This window comes from Phoenix dactylifera, chromosome 4, assembly GCF_051530095.1.
Source record: "Phoenix dactylifera cultivar Ajwa chromosome 4, Ajwa_hap1_PhDact_Kaust_v1.1, whole genome shotgun sequence".
Lineage (NCBI taxonomy): Eukaryota > Viridiplantae > Streptophyta > Magnoliopsida > Arecales > Arecaceae > Phoenix > Phoenix dactylifera.
Genome location: NC_143193.1, coordinates 34,277,019 through 34,289,488, shown reverse-complemented (window position 1 = coordinate 34,289,488; position 12,470 = coordinate 34,277,019). Strand labels below are relative to the sequence as shown.

Below are 12,470 nucleotides of genomic sequence, written 5' to 3'. Positions count from 1 at the left end.
AATAAACTGAGTCCGGAGACTGCCGGTGCCATGCAGCATAGCGGGACCAGCGCGTTGAATCCTACGCCAGAACGGCCCCGGCGGTGCGAATGTCTCGGGCCGTCGAGACCTGCTGCTTTGTCATAAAAGGGAGTTTCGAAGGGCTTGTCATGGGTGCGATCATACCAGCACTAATGCACCGGATCCCATCTGAACTCCGCAGTTAAGCGTGCTTGGGCGAGAGTAGTACTAGGATGGGTGACCCCCTGGGAAGTCCTCGTGTTGCACCCCTTTTATTTTTTGCCCACTTTTTTATTTTTTGTTAATATTTATTTTTAATTTTTCGGCTTTTGGCTTTTCCTCTTCGGATAATATTTTTCCCCCGAAAATAAACTGAGTCCGGAGACTGGCGGTGCCATGCAGCATAGCGGGACCAGCGCATTGAATCCTACGCCAGAACGGCCCCGGCGGCGCGAATGTCTCGGGCCGTCGAGGTCGGCTGCTTTGTCATAAAAGGGAGTTTCGAAGGGCATGTAATGGGTGCGATCATACCAGCATTAATGCACCGGATCCCATCAAAACTCCGCAGTTAAGCGTGCTTGGGCGAGAGTAGCACTAGGATGGGTGACCACCTGGGAAGTCCTCGTGTTGCACCCCTTTTATTTTTTGCCCCTTTTTTTATTTTTTGATAATATTTATTTTTAATTTTTCGGCTTTTGGCTTTTCCGCTTCGGATAATTTTTTTCCTCCGAAAATAAACTGAGTCCGGAGACTGCCGGTGCCATGCAGCATAGCGGGACCAGCGCGTTGAATCCTACGCCAGAACGGCCCCGGCGGTGCGAATGTCTCGGGCCGTCGAGACCTGCTGCTTTGTCATAAAAGGGAGTTTCGAAGGGCTTGTCATGGGTGCGATCATACCAGCACTAATGCACCGGATCCCATCTGAACTCCGCAGTTAAGCGTGCTTGGGCGAGAGTAGTACTAGGATGGGTGACCCCCTGGGAAGTCCTCGTGTTGCACCCCTTTTATTTTTTGCCCACTTTTTTATTTTTTGTTAATATTTATTTTTAATTTTTCGGCTTTTGGCTTTTCCTCTTCGGATAATTTTTTTCCCCCGAAAATAAACTGAGTCCGGAGACTGGCGGTGCCATGCAGCATAGCGGGACCAGCGCATTGAATCCTACGCCAGAACGGCCCCGGCGGCGCGAATGTCTCGGGCCGTCGAGGTCGGCTGCTTTGTCATAAAAGGGAGTTTCGAAGGGCATGTCATGGGTGCGATCATACCAGCATTAATGCACCGGATCCCATCAAAACTCCGCAGTTAAGCGTGCTTGGGCGAGAGTAGCACTAGGATGGGTGACCACCTGGGAAGTCCTCGTGTTGCACCCCTTTTATTTTTTGCCCCTTTTTTTATTTTTTGATAATATTTATTTTTAATTTTTCGGCTTTTGGCTTTTCCGCTTCGGATAATTTTTTTCCTCCGAAAATAAACTGAGTCCGGAGACTGGCGGTGCCATGCAGCATAGCGGGACCAGCGCGTTGAATCCTACGCCAGAACGGCCCCGGCGGTGCGAATGTCTCGGGCCGTCGAGACCTGCTGCTTTGTCATAAAAGGGAGTTTCGAAGGGCTTGTCATGGGTGCGATCATGCCAGCACTAATGCACCGGATCCCATCTAAACTCCGCAGTTAAGCGTGCTTGGGCGAGAGTAGTACTAGGATGGGTGACCCCCTGGGAAGTCCTCGTGTTGCACCCCTTTTATTTTTTGCCCGCTTTTTTATTTTTTGATAATATTTATTTTTAATTTTTCGGCTTTTGGCTTTTCCTCTTCGGATAATTTTTTTCCCCCGAAAATAAACTGAGTCCGGAGACTGGCGGTGCCATGCAGCATAGCGGGACCAGCGCGTTGAATCCTACGCCAGAACGGCCCCGGCGGCGCGAATGTCTCGGGCCGTCGAGGTCGGCTGCTTTGTCATGAAAGGGAGTTTCGAAGGGCATGTCATGGGTGCGATCATACCAGCACTAATGCACCGGATCCCATCAAAACTCCGCAGTTAAGCGTGCTTGGGCGAGAGTAGCACTAGGATGGGTGACCACCTGGGAAGTCCTCGTGTTGCACCCCTTTTATTTTTTGCCCCTTTTTTTATTTTTTGATAATATTTATTTTTAATTTTTCGGCTTTTGGCTTTTTCGCTTCGGATAATTTTTTTCCTCCGAAAATAAACTGAGTCCGGAGACTGCCGGTGCCATGCAGCATAGCGGGACCAGCGCGTTGAATCCTACGCCAGAACGGCCCCGGCGGTGCGAATGTCTCGGGCCGTCGAGACCTGCTGCTTTGTCATAAAAGGGAGTTTCGAAGGGCTTGTCATGGGTGCGATCATACCAGCACTAATGCACCGGATCCCATCTGAACTCCGCAGTTAAGCGTGCTTGGGCGAGAGTAGTACTAGGATGGGTGACCCCCTGGGAAGTCCTCGTGTTGCACCCCTTTTATTTTTTGCCCGCTTTTTTATTTTTTGTTAATATTTATTTTTAATTTTTCGGCTTTTGGCTTTTCCTCTTCGGATAATTTTTTTTTCCCCGAAAATAAACTGAGTCCGGAGACTGGCGGTGCCATGCAGCATAGCGGGACCAGCGCGTTGAATCCTACGCCAGAACGGCCCCGGCGGCGCGAATGTCTCGGGCCGTCGAGGTCGGCTGCTTTGTCATAAAAGGGAGTTTCGAAGGGCATGTCATGGGTGCGATCATACCAGCACTAATGCACCGGATCCCATCAGAACTCCGCAGTTAAGCGTGCTTAGGCGAGGGTAGTACTAGGATGGGTGACCCTATGGAAAGTCCTCGTGTTGCAACCCTTTTATTTTTTGCCCGCTTTTTTATTTTTTGGTAATATTTATTTTTAATTTTTCGGCCTTTGGCTTTTCCTCTTCGGATAATTTTTTCTCCCCGAAAATAAACTGAGTCCGGAGACTGGCTGTGCCATGCAGCATAGCGGGACCAGCGCGTTGAATCCTACGCCAGAACGGCCCTGGCGGCGCGAATGTCTCGGGCCGTCGAGACCGGCTGCTTTGTCATAAAACGGAGTTTCGAAGGGCTTGTCATGGGTGCGATCATACCATCACTAATGCACCGGATCCCATCAAAACTCCGCAGTTAAGCGTGCTTGGGCGAGAGTAGCACTAGGATGGGTGACCACCTGGGAAGTCCTCGTGTTGCACCCCTTTTATTTTTTGCCCTTTTTTTATTTTTTGATAATATTTATTTTTAATTTTTCGGATTTTGGCTTTTCCGCTTCGGATAATTTTTTTCCTCCGAAAATAAACTGAGTCCGGAGACTGGCGGTGCCATGCAGCATAGCGGGACCAGCGCGTTGAATCCTACGCCAGAACGGCCCCGGCGGTGCGAATGTCTCGGGCCGTCGAGACCTGCTGCTTTGTCATAAAAGGGAGTTTCGAAGGGCTTGTCATGGGTACGATCATACCAGCACTAATGCACCGGATCCCATCTGAACTCCGCAGTTAAGCGTGCTTGGGCGAGAGTATTACTAGGATGGGTGACCCCCTGGGAAGTCCTCGTGTTGCACCCCTTTTATTTTTTGCCCGCTTTTTTATTTTTTGATAATATTTATTTTTAATTTTTCGGCTTTTGACTTTTCCTCTTCGGATAATTTTTTTCCCCCGAAAATAAACTGAGTCCGGAGACTGGCGGTGCCATGCAGCATAGCGGGACCAGCGCGTTGAATCCTACGCCAGAACGGCCCCGGCGGCGCGAATGTCTCGGGCCGTCGAGGTCGGCTGCTTTGTCATAAAAGGGAGTTTCGAAGGGCATGTCATGGGTGCGATCATACCAGCACTAATGCACCGGATCCCATCAGAACTCCGCAGTTAAGCGTGCTTTGGCAAGGGTAGTACAAGGATGGGTGACCCTATGGAAAGTCCTCGTGTTGCACCCCTTTTATTTTTTGCCCGCTTTTTTATTTTTTGATAATATTTATTTTTAATTTTTCGGCCTTTGGCTTTTCCTCTTCGGATAATTTTTTTTCCCCGAAAATAAACTGAGTCCGGAGACTGGCGGTGCCATGCAGCGTAGCGGGACCAGCGCGTTGAATCCTACGCCAGAACGGCCCCGCCGGCGCAAATGTCTCGGGCCGTCGAGGTCTGCTGCTTTGTCATAAAAGGGAGTTTCGAAGGGCATGTAATGGGTACGATCATACCAGCACTAATGCACCGGATCCCATCAGAACTCCGCAGTTAAGCGTGCTTGGGCGAGGGTAGTACTAGGATGGGTGACCCTATGGAAAGTCCTCGTGTTGCACCCCTTTTATTTTTTGCCCGCTTTTTTATTTTTTGATAATATTTATTTTTAATTTTTCGGCCTTTGGCTTTTCCTCTTCGGATAATTTTTTTTCTCCGAAAATAAACTGAGTCCGGAGACTGGCGGTGCCATGCAGCATAGCGGGACCAGCGCGTTGAATCCTACGCCAGAACGGCCCCGCCGGCGCGAATGTCTCGGGCCGTCGAGGTCTGCTGCTTTGTCATAAAAGGGAGTTTCGAAGGGCATGTAATGGGTACGATCATACCAGCACTAATGCACCAGATTCCATCAGAACTCCGCAGTTAAGCATGCTTGGGCGAGAGTAGTACTAGGATGGGTGACCCTCTGGGAAGTCCTCGTGTTGCACCCCTTTAATTTTTTGCCCGCTTTTTTATTTTTTGATAATATTTATTTTTAATTTTTCGGCTTTTCGCTTTTCCACTCCGGATAATTTTTTTCCTCCCAAAATAAACCGAGTTCGGAGACAGGCGGTGCCATGCAGCATAGCGGGACCAGCGCGTTGAATTCTACGCCAGAACGGCCCCGGCGGCGCGAATGTCTCGGGCCGTCGAGGTCGGCTGCTTTGTCATAAAAGGGAGTTTCGAAGGGCATGTCATGGGTGCGATCATACCAGCACTAATGCACCGGATCCCATCAGAACTCCGCAGTTAAGCGTGCTTAGGCGAGGGTAGTACTAGGATGGGTGACCCTATGGAAAGTCCTCGTGTTGCACCCCTTTTATTTTTTGCCCGCTTTTTTATTTTTTGGTAATATTTATTTTTAATTTTTCGGCCTTTGGCTTTTCCTCTTCGGATAATTTTTTCTCCCCGAAAATAAACTGAGTCCGGAGACTGGCTGTGCCATGCAGCATAGCGGGACCAGCGCGTTGAATCCTACGCCAGAACGGCCCTGGCGGCGCGAATGTCTCGGGCCGTCGAGACCGGCTGCTTTGTCATAAAACGGAGTTTCGAAGGGCTTGTCATGGGTGCGATCATACCCGCACTAATGCACCGGATCCCATCAGAACTCTGCAGTTAAGCGTGCTTGGGCGAGAGTAGTACTGGGATGGGTGACCCCCCGGGAAGTCCTCGTGTTGCACCCCATTTATTTTTTGCCCGTTTTTTTATTTTTTGATAATATTTATTTTTAATTTTTCGGCTTTTGGCTTTTCCACTTCGGATAATTTTTTCCCCCGAAAATAAACTGAGTCCGGAGACTGGCGGTGCCATGCAGCATAGCGGGACCAGCGCGTTGAATCCTACGCCAGAACGGCCCCGGCGGCGCGAATGTCTCGGGCCGTCGAGGTCGGCTGCTTTGTCATAAAAGGGAGTTTCGAAGGGCATGTCATGGGTGCGATCATACCAGCACTAATGCACCGGATCCCATCAGAACTCCGCAGTTAAGCGTGCTTAGGCGAGGGTAGTACTAGGATGGGTGACCCTATGGAAAGTCCTCGTGTTGCACCCCTTTTATTTTTTGCCCGCTTTTTTATTTTTTGGTAATATTTATTTTTAATTTTTCGGCCTTTGGCTTTTCCTCTTCGGATAATTTTTTCTCCCCGAAAATAAACTGAGTCCGGAGACTGGCTGTGCCATGCAGCATAGCGGGACCAGCGCGTTGAATCCTACGCCAGAACGGCCCTGGCGGCGCGAATGTCTCGGGCCGTCGAGGTCTGCTGCTTTGTCATAAAAGGGAGTTTCGAAGGGCATGTAATGGGTACGATCATACCAGCACTAATGCACCAGATTCCATCAGAACTCCGCAGTTAAGCATGCTTGGGCGAGAGTAGTACTAGGATGGGTGACCCTCTGGGAAGTCCTCGTGTTGCACCCCTTTAATTTTTTGCCCGCTTTTTTATTTTTTGATAATATTTATTTTTAATTTTTCGGCTTTTGGCTTTTCCACTTCGGATAATTTTTTTCCCCCGAAAATAAACTGAGTCCGGAGACTGGCGGTGCCATGCAGCATAGCGGGACCAGCGCGTTGAATCCTACGCCAGAACGGCCCCGGCGGCGCGAATGTCTCGGGCCGTCGAGGTCGGCTGCTTTGTCATAAAAGGGAGTTTCGAAGGGCATGTCATGGGTGCGATCATACCAGCACTAATGCACCGGATCCCATCAAAACTCCGCAGTTAAGCGTGCTTGGGCGAGAGTAGCACTAGGATGGGTGACCACCTGGGAAGTCCTCGTGTTGCACCCCTTTTATTTTTTGCCCCTTTTTTTATTTTTTGATAATATTTATTTTTAATTTTTCGGCTTTTGGCTTTTCCGCTTCGGATAATTTTTTTCCTCCGAAAATAAACTGAGTCCGGAGACTGGCGGTGCCATGCAGCATAGCGGGACCAGCGCGTTGAATCCTACGCCAGAACGGTCCCGGCGGTGCGAATGTCTCGGGCCGTCGAGACCTGCTGCTTTGTCATAAAAGGGAGTTTCGAAGGGCTTGTCATGGGTCCGATCATACCAGCACTATTGCACCGGATCCCATCTGAACTCCGCAGTTAAGCGTGCTTGGGCGAGAGTAGTACTAGGATGGGTGACCCCCCGGGAAGTCCTCGTGTTGCACCCCATTTATTTTTTGCCCCTTTTTTTTATTTTTTGATAATATTTATTTTTAATTTTTCAGCTTTTGGCTTTTCCACTTCGGATAATTTTTTTCCCCCGAAAATAAACTGAGTCCGGAGACTGGCGGTGCCATGCAGCATAGCGGGACCAGCGCGTTGAATCCTACGCCAGAACGGCCCCGGCGGCGCGAATGTCTCGGGCCGTCGAGGTCGGCTGCTTTGTCATAAAAGGGAGTTTCGAAGGGCATGTCATGGGTGCGATCATACCAGCCCTAATGCACCGGATCCCATCAAAACTCCGCAGTTAAGCGTGCTTGGGCGAGAGTAGCACTAGGATGGGTGACCACCTGGGAAGTCCTCGTGTTGCACCCCTTTTATTTTTTGCCCCTTTTTTTATTTTTTGATAATATTTATTTTAAATTTTTTGGCTTTTGGCTTTTCCGCTTCGGATAATTTTTTTCCTCCGAAAATAAACTGAGTCCGGAGACTGGCGGTGCCATGCAGCATAGCGGGACCAGCGCGTTGAATCCTACGCCAGAACGGCCCCGGCGGTGCGAATGTCTCGGGCCGTCGAGACCTGCTGCTTTGTCATAAAAGGGAGTTTCAAAGGGCTTGTCATGGGTGCGATCATACTAGCACTAATGCACCGGATCCCATCTGAACTCCGCAGTTAAGCGTGCTTGGGCGAGAGTAGTACTAGGATGGGTGACCCCCTGGGAAGTCCTCGTGTTGCACCCCTTTTATTTTTTGCCCGCTTTTTTATTTTTTGATAATATTTATTTTTAATTTTTCGGCTTTTGGCTTTTCCTCTTCGGATAATTTTTTTCCCCCGAAAATAAACTGAGTCCGGAGACTGGCGGTGCCATGCAGCATAGCGGGACCAGCGCGTTGAATCCTACGCCAGAACGGCCCCGGCGGCGCGAATGTCTCGGGCCGTCGAGGTCGGCTGCTTTGTCATAAAAGGGAGTTTCGAAGGGCATGTCATGGATGCGATCATACCAGCACTAATGCACCGGATCCCATCAAAACTCCGCAGTTAAGCGTGCTTGGGCGAGAGTAGCACTAGGATGGGTGACCACCTGGGAAGTCCTCGTGTTGCACCCCTTTTATTTTTTGCCCCTTTTTTTATTTTTTGATAATATTTATTTTTAATTTTTCGGCTTTTGGCTTTTCCGCTTCGAATAATTTTTTTCCTCCGAAAATAAACTGAGTCCGGAGACTGGCGGTGCCATGCAGCATAGCGGGACCAGCGCGTTGAATCCTACGCCAGAACGGCCCCGGCGGTGCGAATGTCTCGGGCCGTCGAGACCTGCTGCTTTGTCATAAAAGGGAGTTTCGAAGGGCTTGTCATGGGTGCGATCATACCAGCACTAATGCACCGGATCCCATCTGAACTCCGCAGTTAAGCGTGCTTGGGCGAGAGTAGTACTAGGATGGGTGACCCCCTGGGAAGTCCTCGTGTTGCACCCCTTTTATTTTTTGCCCGCTTTTTTATTTTTTGATAATATTTATTTTTAATTTTTCGGCTTTTGGCTTTTCCTCTTCGGATAATTTTTTTCCCCCGAAAATAAACTGAGTCCGGAGACTGGCGGTGCCATGCAGCATAGCGGGACCAGCGCGTTGAATCCTACGCCAGAACGGCCCCGGCGGCGCGAATGTCTCGGGCCGTCGAGGTCGGCTGCTTTGTCATAAAAGGGAGTTTCGAAGGGCATGTCATGGGTGCGATCATACCAGCACTAATGCACCGGATCCCATCAAAACTCCGCAGTTAAGCGTGCTTGGGCGAGAGTAGCACTAGGATGGGTGACCACCTGGGAAGTCCTCGTGTTGCACCCCTTTTATTTTTTGCCCCTTTTTTTATTTTTTGATAATATTTATTTTTAATTTTTCGGCTTTTGGCTTTTCCGCTTCGAATAATTTTTTTCCTCCGAAAATAAACTGAGTCCGGAGACTGGCGGTGCCATGCAGCATAGCGGGACCAGCGCGTTGAATCCTACGCCAGAACGGCCCCGGCGGTGCGAATGTCTCGGGCCGTCGAGACCTGCTGCTTTGTCATAAAAGGGAGTTTCGAAGGGCTTGTCATGGGTGCGATCATACCAGCACTAATGCACCGGATCCCATCTGAACTCCGCAGTTAAGCGTGCTTGGGCGAGAGTAGTACTAGGATGGGTGACCCCCTGGGAAGTCCTCGTGTTGCACCCCTTTTATTTTTTGCCCACTTTTTTATTTTTTGTTAATATTTATTTTTAATTTTTCGGCTTTTGGCTTTTCCTCTTCGGATAATTTTTTTTCCCCAAAAATAAACTGAGTCCGGAGACTGGCGGTGCCATGCAGCATAGCGGGACCAGCGCATTGAATCCTACGCCAGAACGGCCCCGGCGGCGCGAATGTCTCGGGCCGTCGAGGTCGGCTGCTTTGTCATAAAAGGGAGTTTCGAAGGGCATGTCATGGGTGCGATCATCCCAGCACTAATGCACCGGATCCCATCAGAACTCCGCAGTTAAGCGTGCTTGGGCGAGGGTAGTACTAGGATGGGTGACCCTATGGAAAGTCCTCGTGTTGCACCCCTTTTATTTTTTGCCCGCTTTTTTATTTTTTGATAATATTTATTTTTAATTTTTCGGCCTTTGGCTTTTCCTCTTCGGATAATTTTTTTTCTCCAAAAATAAACTGAGTCCGGAGACTGGCGGTGCCATGCAGCATAGCGGGACCAGCGCGTTGAATCCTACGCCAGAACGGCCCCGCCGGCGCGAATGTCTCGGGCCGTCGAGGTCTGCTGCTTTGTCATAAAAGGGAGTTTCGAAGGGCATGTAATGGGTACGATCATACCAGCACTAATGCACCAGATTCCATCAGAACTCCGCAGTTAAGCATGCTTGGGCGAGAGTAGTACTAGGATGGGTGACCCTCTGGGAAGTCCTCGTGTTGCACCCCTTTAATTTTTTGCCCGCTTTTTTATTTTTTGATAATATTTATTTTTAATTTTTCGGCTTTTGGCTTTTCCACTCCGGATAATTTTTTTCCTCCCAAAATAAACCGAGTTCGGAGACGGGCGGTGCCATGCAGCATAGCGGGACCAGCGCGTTGAATTCTACGCCAAAACGGCCCCGGCGGCGCGAATGTCTCGGGCCGTCGAGGTCTGCTGCTTTGTCATAAAAGGGAGTTTCGAAGGGCTTGTCATGGGTGTGATCATACCAGCACTAATGCACCGGATCCCATCAGAACTCCGCAGTTAAGCGTGCTTGGGCGAGGGTAGTACAAGGATGGGTGACCCCCTGGGAAGTCCTCGTGTTGCCCCCCTTTTATTTTTTGCCCGCTTTTTTATTTTTTGATAATATTTATTTTTAATTTTTCGGCTTTTGGCTTTTCCTCTTCGGTTAATTTTTTCCCCCGAAAATAAACTGAGTCCGGAGACTGGCGGTGCCATGCAGCATAGCGGGACCAGCGCGTTGAATCCTACGCCAGAACGGCCCCGGCGGCGCGAATGTCTCGGGCCGTCGAGGTCGGCTGCTTTGTCATAAAAGGGAGTTTCGAAGGGCATGTCATGGGTGCGATCATACCAGCACTAATGCCCCGGATCCCATCAGAACTCCGCAGTTAAGCGTGCTTAGGCGAGGGTAGTACTAGGATGGGTGACCCTATGGAAAGTCCTCGTGTTGCACCCCTTTTATTTTTTGCCCGCTTTTTTATTTTTTGGTAATATTTATTTTTAATTTTTCGGCCTTTGGCTTTTCCTCTTCGGATAATTTTTTCTCCCCGAAAATAAACTGAGTCCGGAGACTGGCTGTGCCATGCAGCATAGCGGGACCAGCGCGTTGAATCCTACGCCAGAACGGCCCTGGCGGCGCGAATGTCTCGGGCCGTCGAGACCGGCTGCTTTGTCATAAAACGGAGTTTCGAAGGGCTTGTCATGGGTGCGATCATACCCGCACTAATGCACCGGATCCCATCAGAACTCTGCAGTTAAGCGTGCTTGGGCGAGAGTAGTACTAGGATGGGTGACCCCCCGGGAAGTCCTCGTGTTGCACCCCATTTATTTTTTGCCCGTTTTTTTATTTTTTGATAATATTTATTTTTAATTTTTCGGCTTTTGGCTTTTCCACTTCGGATAATTTTTTCCCCCGAAAATAAACTGGGTCCGGAGACTGGCGGTGCCATGCAGCATAGCGGGACCAGCGCATTGAATCCTACGCCAGAACGGCCCCGGCGGCGCGAATGTCTCGGGCCGTCGAGGTCGGCTGCTTTGTCATAAAAGGGAGTTTCGAAGGGCATGTCATGGGTGCGATCATACCAGCACTAATGCACCGGATCCCATCAAAACTCCGCAGTTAAGCGTGCTTGGGCGAGAGTAGCACTAGGATGGGTGACCACCTGGGAAGTCCTCGTGTTGCACCCCTTTTATTTTTTGCCCCTTTTTTTATTTTTTGATAATATTTATTTTTAATTTTTCGGCTTTTGGCTTTTCCGCTTCGGATAATTTTTTTCCTCCGAAAATAAACTGAGTCCGGAGACTGGCGGTGCCATGCAGCATAGCGGGACCAGCGCGTTGAATCCTACGCCAGAACGGCCCCGGCGGTGCGAATGTCTCGGGCCGTCGAGACCTGCTGCTTTGTCATAAAAGGGAGTTTCGAAGGGCTTGTCATGGGTGCGATCATACCAGCACTAATGCACCGGATCCCATGTGAACTCCGCAGTTAAGCGTGCTTGGGCGAGAGTAGTACTAGGATGGGCGACCCCCTGGGAAGTCCTCGTGTTGCACCACTTTTATTTTTTGCCCGCTTTTTTATTTTTTGTTAATATTTATTTTTAATTTTTCGGCTTTTGGCTTTTCCTCTTCGGATAATTTTTTTTCCCCGAAAATAAACTGAGTTCGGAGACTGGCGGTGCCATGCAGCATAGCGGGACCAGCGCGTTGAATCCTACGCCAGAACGGCCCCGGCGGCGCGAATGTCTCGGGCCATCGAGGTCGGCTGCTTTGTCATAAAAGGGAGTTTCGAAGGGCATGTCATGGGTGCGATCATACCAGCACTAATGCACCGGATCCCATCAGAACTCCGCAGTTAAGCGTGCTTGGGCGAGGGTAGTACTAGGATGGGTGACCCTATGGAAAGTCCTCGTGTTGCACCCCTTTTATTTTTTGCCCGCTTTTTTATTTTTTGATAATATTTATTTTTAATTTTTCGGCCTTTGGCTTTTCCTCTTCGGATAATTTTTTTTCTCCGAAAATAAACTGAGTCCGGAGACTGGCGGTGCCATGCAGCATAGCGGGACCAGCGCGTTGAATCCTACGCCAGAACGGCCCCGCCGGCGCGAATGTCTCGGGCCGTCGAGGTCTGCTGCTTTGTCATAAAAGGGAGTTTCGAAGGGCATGTAATGGGTACGATCATACCAGCACTAATGCACCAGATTCCATCAGAACTCCGCAGTTAAGCATGCTTGGGCGAGAGTAGTACTAGGATGGGTGACCCTCTGGGAAGTCCTCGTGTTGCACCCCTTTAATTTTTTGCCCGCTTTTTTATTTTTTGATAATATTTATTTTTAATTTTTCGGCTTTTCGCTTTTCCACTCCGGATAATTTTTTTCCTCCCAAAATAAACCGAGTTCGGAGACAGGCGGTG

The 12,470-nt window shown here is 49.6% G+C and overlaps 26 non-coding genes and 8 pseudogenes across 26 annotated transcripts; all 34 read left to right on the top strand.

Moving 5' to 3' along the window:
• Positions 1-151: 151 nt before the first annotated feature.
• On the top strand, positions 152-270 carry LOC149755380 (5S ribosomal RNA). The gene has a single exon (XR_016409562.1). It is a non-coding gene; the product is annotated as a 5S ribosomal RNA (ribosomal RNA).
• A 247-nt stretch (positions 271-517) lies between these two features.
• On the top strand, positions 518-636 carry LOC149755379 (5S ribosomal RNA). Its single transcript, XR_016408657.1, has one exon. It is a non-coding gene; the product is annotated as a 5S ribosomal RNA (ribosomal RNA).
• A 247-nt stretch (positions 637-883) lies between these two features.
• On the top strand, positions 884-1,002 carry LOC149755378 (5S ribosomal RNA). Its single transcript, XR_016409551.1, has one exon. It is a non-coding gene; the product is annotated as a 5S ribosomal RNA (ribosomal RNA).
• A 247-nt stretch (positions 1,003-1,249) lies between these two features.
• LOC149755377 (5S ribosomal RNA) lies at positions 1,250-1,368 on the top strand. Its single transcript, XR_016408656.1, has one exon. It is a non-coding gene; the product is annotated as a 5S ribosomal RNA (ribosomal RNA).
• Positions 1,369-1,615: 247 nt separating this feature from the next.
• Positions 1,616-1,734, top strand: LOC149755376 (5S ribosomal RNA). Its single transcript, XR_016406217.1, has one exon. It is a non-coding gene; the product is annotated as a 5S ribosomal RNA (ribosomal RNA).
• Positions 1,735-1,981: 247 nt separating this feature from the next.
• Positions 1,982-2,100, top strand: LOC149755375 (5S ribosomal RNA). Its single transcript, XR_016408076.1, has one exon. It is a non-coding gene; the product is annotated as a 5S ribosomal RNA (ribosomal RNA).
• A 247-nt stretch (positions 2,101-2,347) lies between these two features.
• On the top strand, positions 2,348-2,466 carry LOC149755374 (5S ribosomal RNA). Its single transcript, XR_016409540.1, has one exon. It is a non-coding gene; the product is annotated as a 5S ribosomal RNA (ribosomal RNA).
• Positions 2,467-2,714: 248 nt separating this feature from the next.
• Positions 2,715-2,833, top strand: LOC149755373 (5S ribosomal RNA). The gene has a single exon (XR_016407997.1). It is a non-coding gene; the product is annotated as a 5S ribosomal RNA (ribosomal RNA).
• A 247-nt stretch (positions 2,834-3,080) lies between these two features.
• Positions 3,081-3,199, top strand: LOC149755372 (5S ribosomal RNA; annotated as a pseudogene).
• Positions 3,200-3,445: 246 nt separating this feature from the next.
• On the top strand, positions 3,446-3,564 carry LOC149755371 (5S ribosomal RNA). Its single transcript, XR_016407761.1, has one exon. It is a non-coding gene; the product is annotated as a 5S ribosomal RNA (ribosomal RNA).
• A 247-nt stretch (positions 3,565-3,811) lies between these two features.
• Positions 3,812-3,930, top strand: LOC149755370 (5S ribosomal RNA; annotated as a pseudogene).
• A 247-nt stretch (positions 3,931-4,177) lies between these two features.
• On the top strand, positions 4,178-4,296 carry LOC149755369 (5S ribosomal RNA). The gene has a single exon (XR_016406865.1). It is a non-coding gene; the product is annotated as a 5S ribosomal RNA (ribosomal RNA).
• Positions 4,297-4,543: 247 nt separating this feature from the next.
• Positions 4,544-4,662, top strand: LOC149755368 (5S ribosomal RNA; annotated as a pseudogene).
• A 247-nt stretch (positions 4,663-4,909) lies between these two features.
• LOC149755367 (5S ribosomal RNA) lies at positions 4,910-5,028 on the top strand. Its single transcript, XR_016406165.1, has one exon. It is a non-coding gene; the product is annotated as a 5S ribosomal RNA (ribosomal RNA).
• A 247-nt stretch (positions 5,029-5,275) lies between these two features.
• On the top strand, positions 5,276-5,394 carry LOC149755366 (5S ribosomal RNA). The gene has a single exon (XR_016404427.1). It is a non-coding gene; the product is annotated as a 5S ribosomal RNA (ribosomal RNA).
• A 246-nt stretch (positions 5,395-5,640) lies between these two features.
• Positions 5,641-5,759, top strand: LOC149755365 (5S ribosomal RNA). The gene has a single exon (XR_016406164.1). It is a non-coding gene; the product is annotated as a 5S ribosomal RNA (ribosomal RNA).
• Positions 5,760-6,006: 247 nt separating this feature from the next.
• LOC149755364 (5S ribosomal RNA) lies at positions 6,007-6,125 on the top strand (annotated as a pseudogene).
• A 247-nt stretch (positions 6,126-6,372) lies between these two features.
• Positions 6,373-6,491, top strand: LOC149755363 (5S ribosomal RNA). The gene has a single exon (XR_016408075.1). It is a non-coding gene; the product is annotated as a 5S ribosomal RNA (ribosomal RNA).
• A 247-nt stretch (positions 6,492-6,738) lies between these two features.
• On the top strand, positions 6,739-6,857 carry LOC149755362 (5S ribosomal RNA). The gene has a single exon (XR_016406864.1). It is a non-coding gene; the product is annotated as a 5S ribosomal RNA (ribosomal RNA).
• A 248-nt stretch (positions 6,858-7,105) lies between these two features.
• LOC149755361 (5S ribosomal RNA) lies at positions 7,106-7,224 on the top strand (annotated as a pseudogene).
• Positions 7,225-7,471: 247 nt separating this feature from the next.
• On the top strand, positions 7,472-7,590 carry LOC149755360 (5S ribosomal RNA). Its single transcript, XR_016401192.1, has one exon. It is a non-coding gene; the product is annotated as a 5S ribosomal RNA (ribosomal RNA).
• Positions 7,591-7,837: 247 nt separating this feature from the next.
• Positions 7,838-7,956, top strand: LOC149755359 (5S ribosomal RNA; annotated as a pseudogene).
• Positions 7,957-8,203: 247 nt separating this feature from the next.
• On the top strand, positions 8,204-8,322 carry LOC149755358 (5S ribosomal RNA). The gene has a single exon (XR_016409529.1). It is a non-coding gene; the product is annotated as a 5S ribosomal RNA (ribosomal RNA).
• A 247-nt stretch (positions 8,323-8,569) lies between these two features.
• Positions 8,570-8,688, top strand: LOC149755357 (5S ribosomal RNA). Its single transcript, XR_016408073.1, has one exon. It is a non-coding gene; the product is annotated as a 5S ribosomal RNA (ribosomal RNA).
• A 247-nt stretch (positions 8,689-8,935) lies between these two features.
• LOC149755356 (5S ribosomal RNA) lies at positions 8,936-9,054 on the top strand. The gene has a single exon (XR_016409518.1). It is a non-coding gene; the product is annotated as a 5S ribosomal RNA (ribosomal RNA).
• Positions 9,055-9,301: 247 nt separating this feature from the next.
• On the top strand, positions 9,302-9,420 carry LOC149755355 (5S ribosomal RNA). Its single transcript, XR_016405386.1, has one exon. It is a non-coding gene; the product is annotated as a 5S ribosomal RNA (ribosomal RNA).
• A 247-nt stretch (positions 9,421-9,667) lies between these two features.
• On the top strand, positions 9,668-9,786 carry LOC149755354 (5S ribosomal RNA; annotated as a pseudogene).
• Positions 9,787-10,033: 247 nt separating this feature from the next.
• Positions 10,034-10,152, top strand: LOC149755353 (5S ribosomal RNA). The gene has a single exon (XR_016405331.1). It is a non-coding gene; the product is annotated as a 5S ribosomal RNA (ribosomal RNA).
• Positions 10,153-10,398: 246 nt separating this feature from the next.
• LOC149755352 (5S ribosomal RNA) lies at positions 10,399-10,517 on the top strand. Its single transcript, XR_016408079.1, has one exon. It is a non-coding gene; the product is annotated as a 5S ribosomal RNA (ribosomal RNA).
• A 247-nt stretch (positions 10,518-10,764) lies between these two features.
• LOC149755351 (5S ribosomal RNA) lies at positions 10,765-10,883 on the top strand. The gene has a single exon (XR_016404621.1). It is a non-coding gene; the product is annotated as a 5S ribosomal RNA (ribosomal RNA).
• A 246-nt stretch (positions 10,884-11,129) lies between these two features.
• On the top strand, positions 11,130-11,248 carry LOC149755350 (5S ribosomal RNA). The gene has a single exon (XR_016408072.1). It is a non-coding gene; the product is annotated as a 5S ribosomal RNA (ribosomal RNA).
• Positions 11,249-11,495: 247 nt separating this feature from the next.
• On the top strand, positions 11,496-11,614 carry LOC149755349 (5S ribosomal RNA). The gene has a single exon (XR_016405229.1). It is a non-coding gene; the product is annotated as a 5S ribosomal RNA (ribosomal RNA).
• A 247-nt stretch (positions 11,615-11,861) lies between these two features.
• LOC149755348 (5S ribosomal RNA) lies at positions 11,862-11,980 on the top strand. The gene has a single exon (XR_016402439.1). It is a non-coding gene; the product is annotated as a 5S ribosomal RNA (ribosomal RNA).
• A 247-nt stretch (positions 11,981-12,227) lies between these two features.
• LOC149755347 (5S ribosomal RNA) lies at positions 12,228-12,346 on the top strand (annotated as a pseudogene).
• The last annotated feature ends 124 nt before the right edge of the window (positions 12,347-12,470 follow it).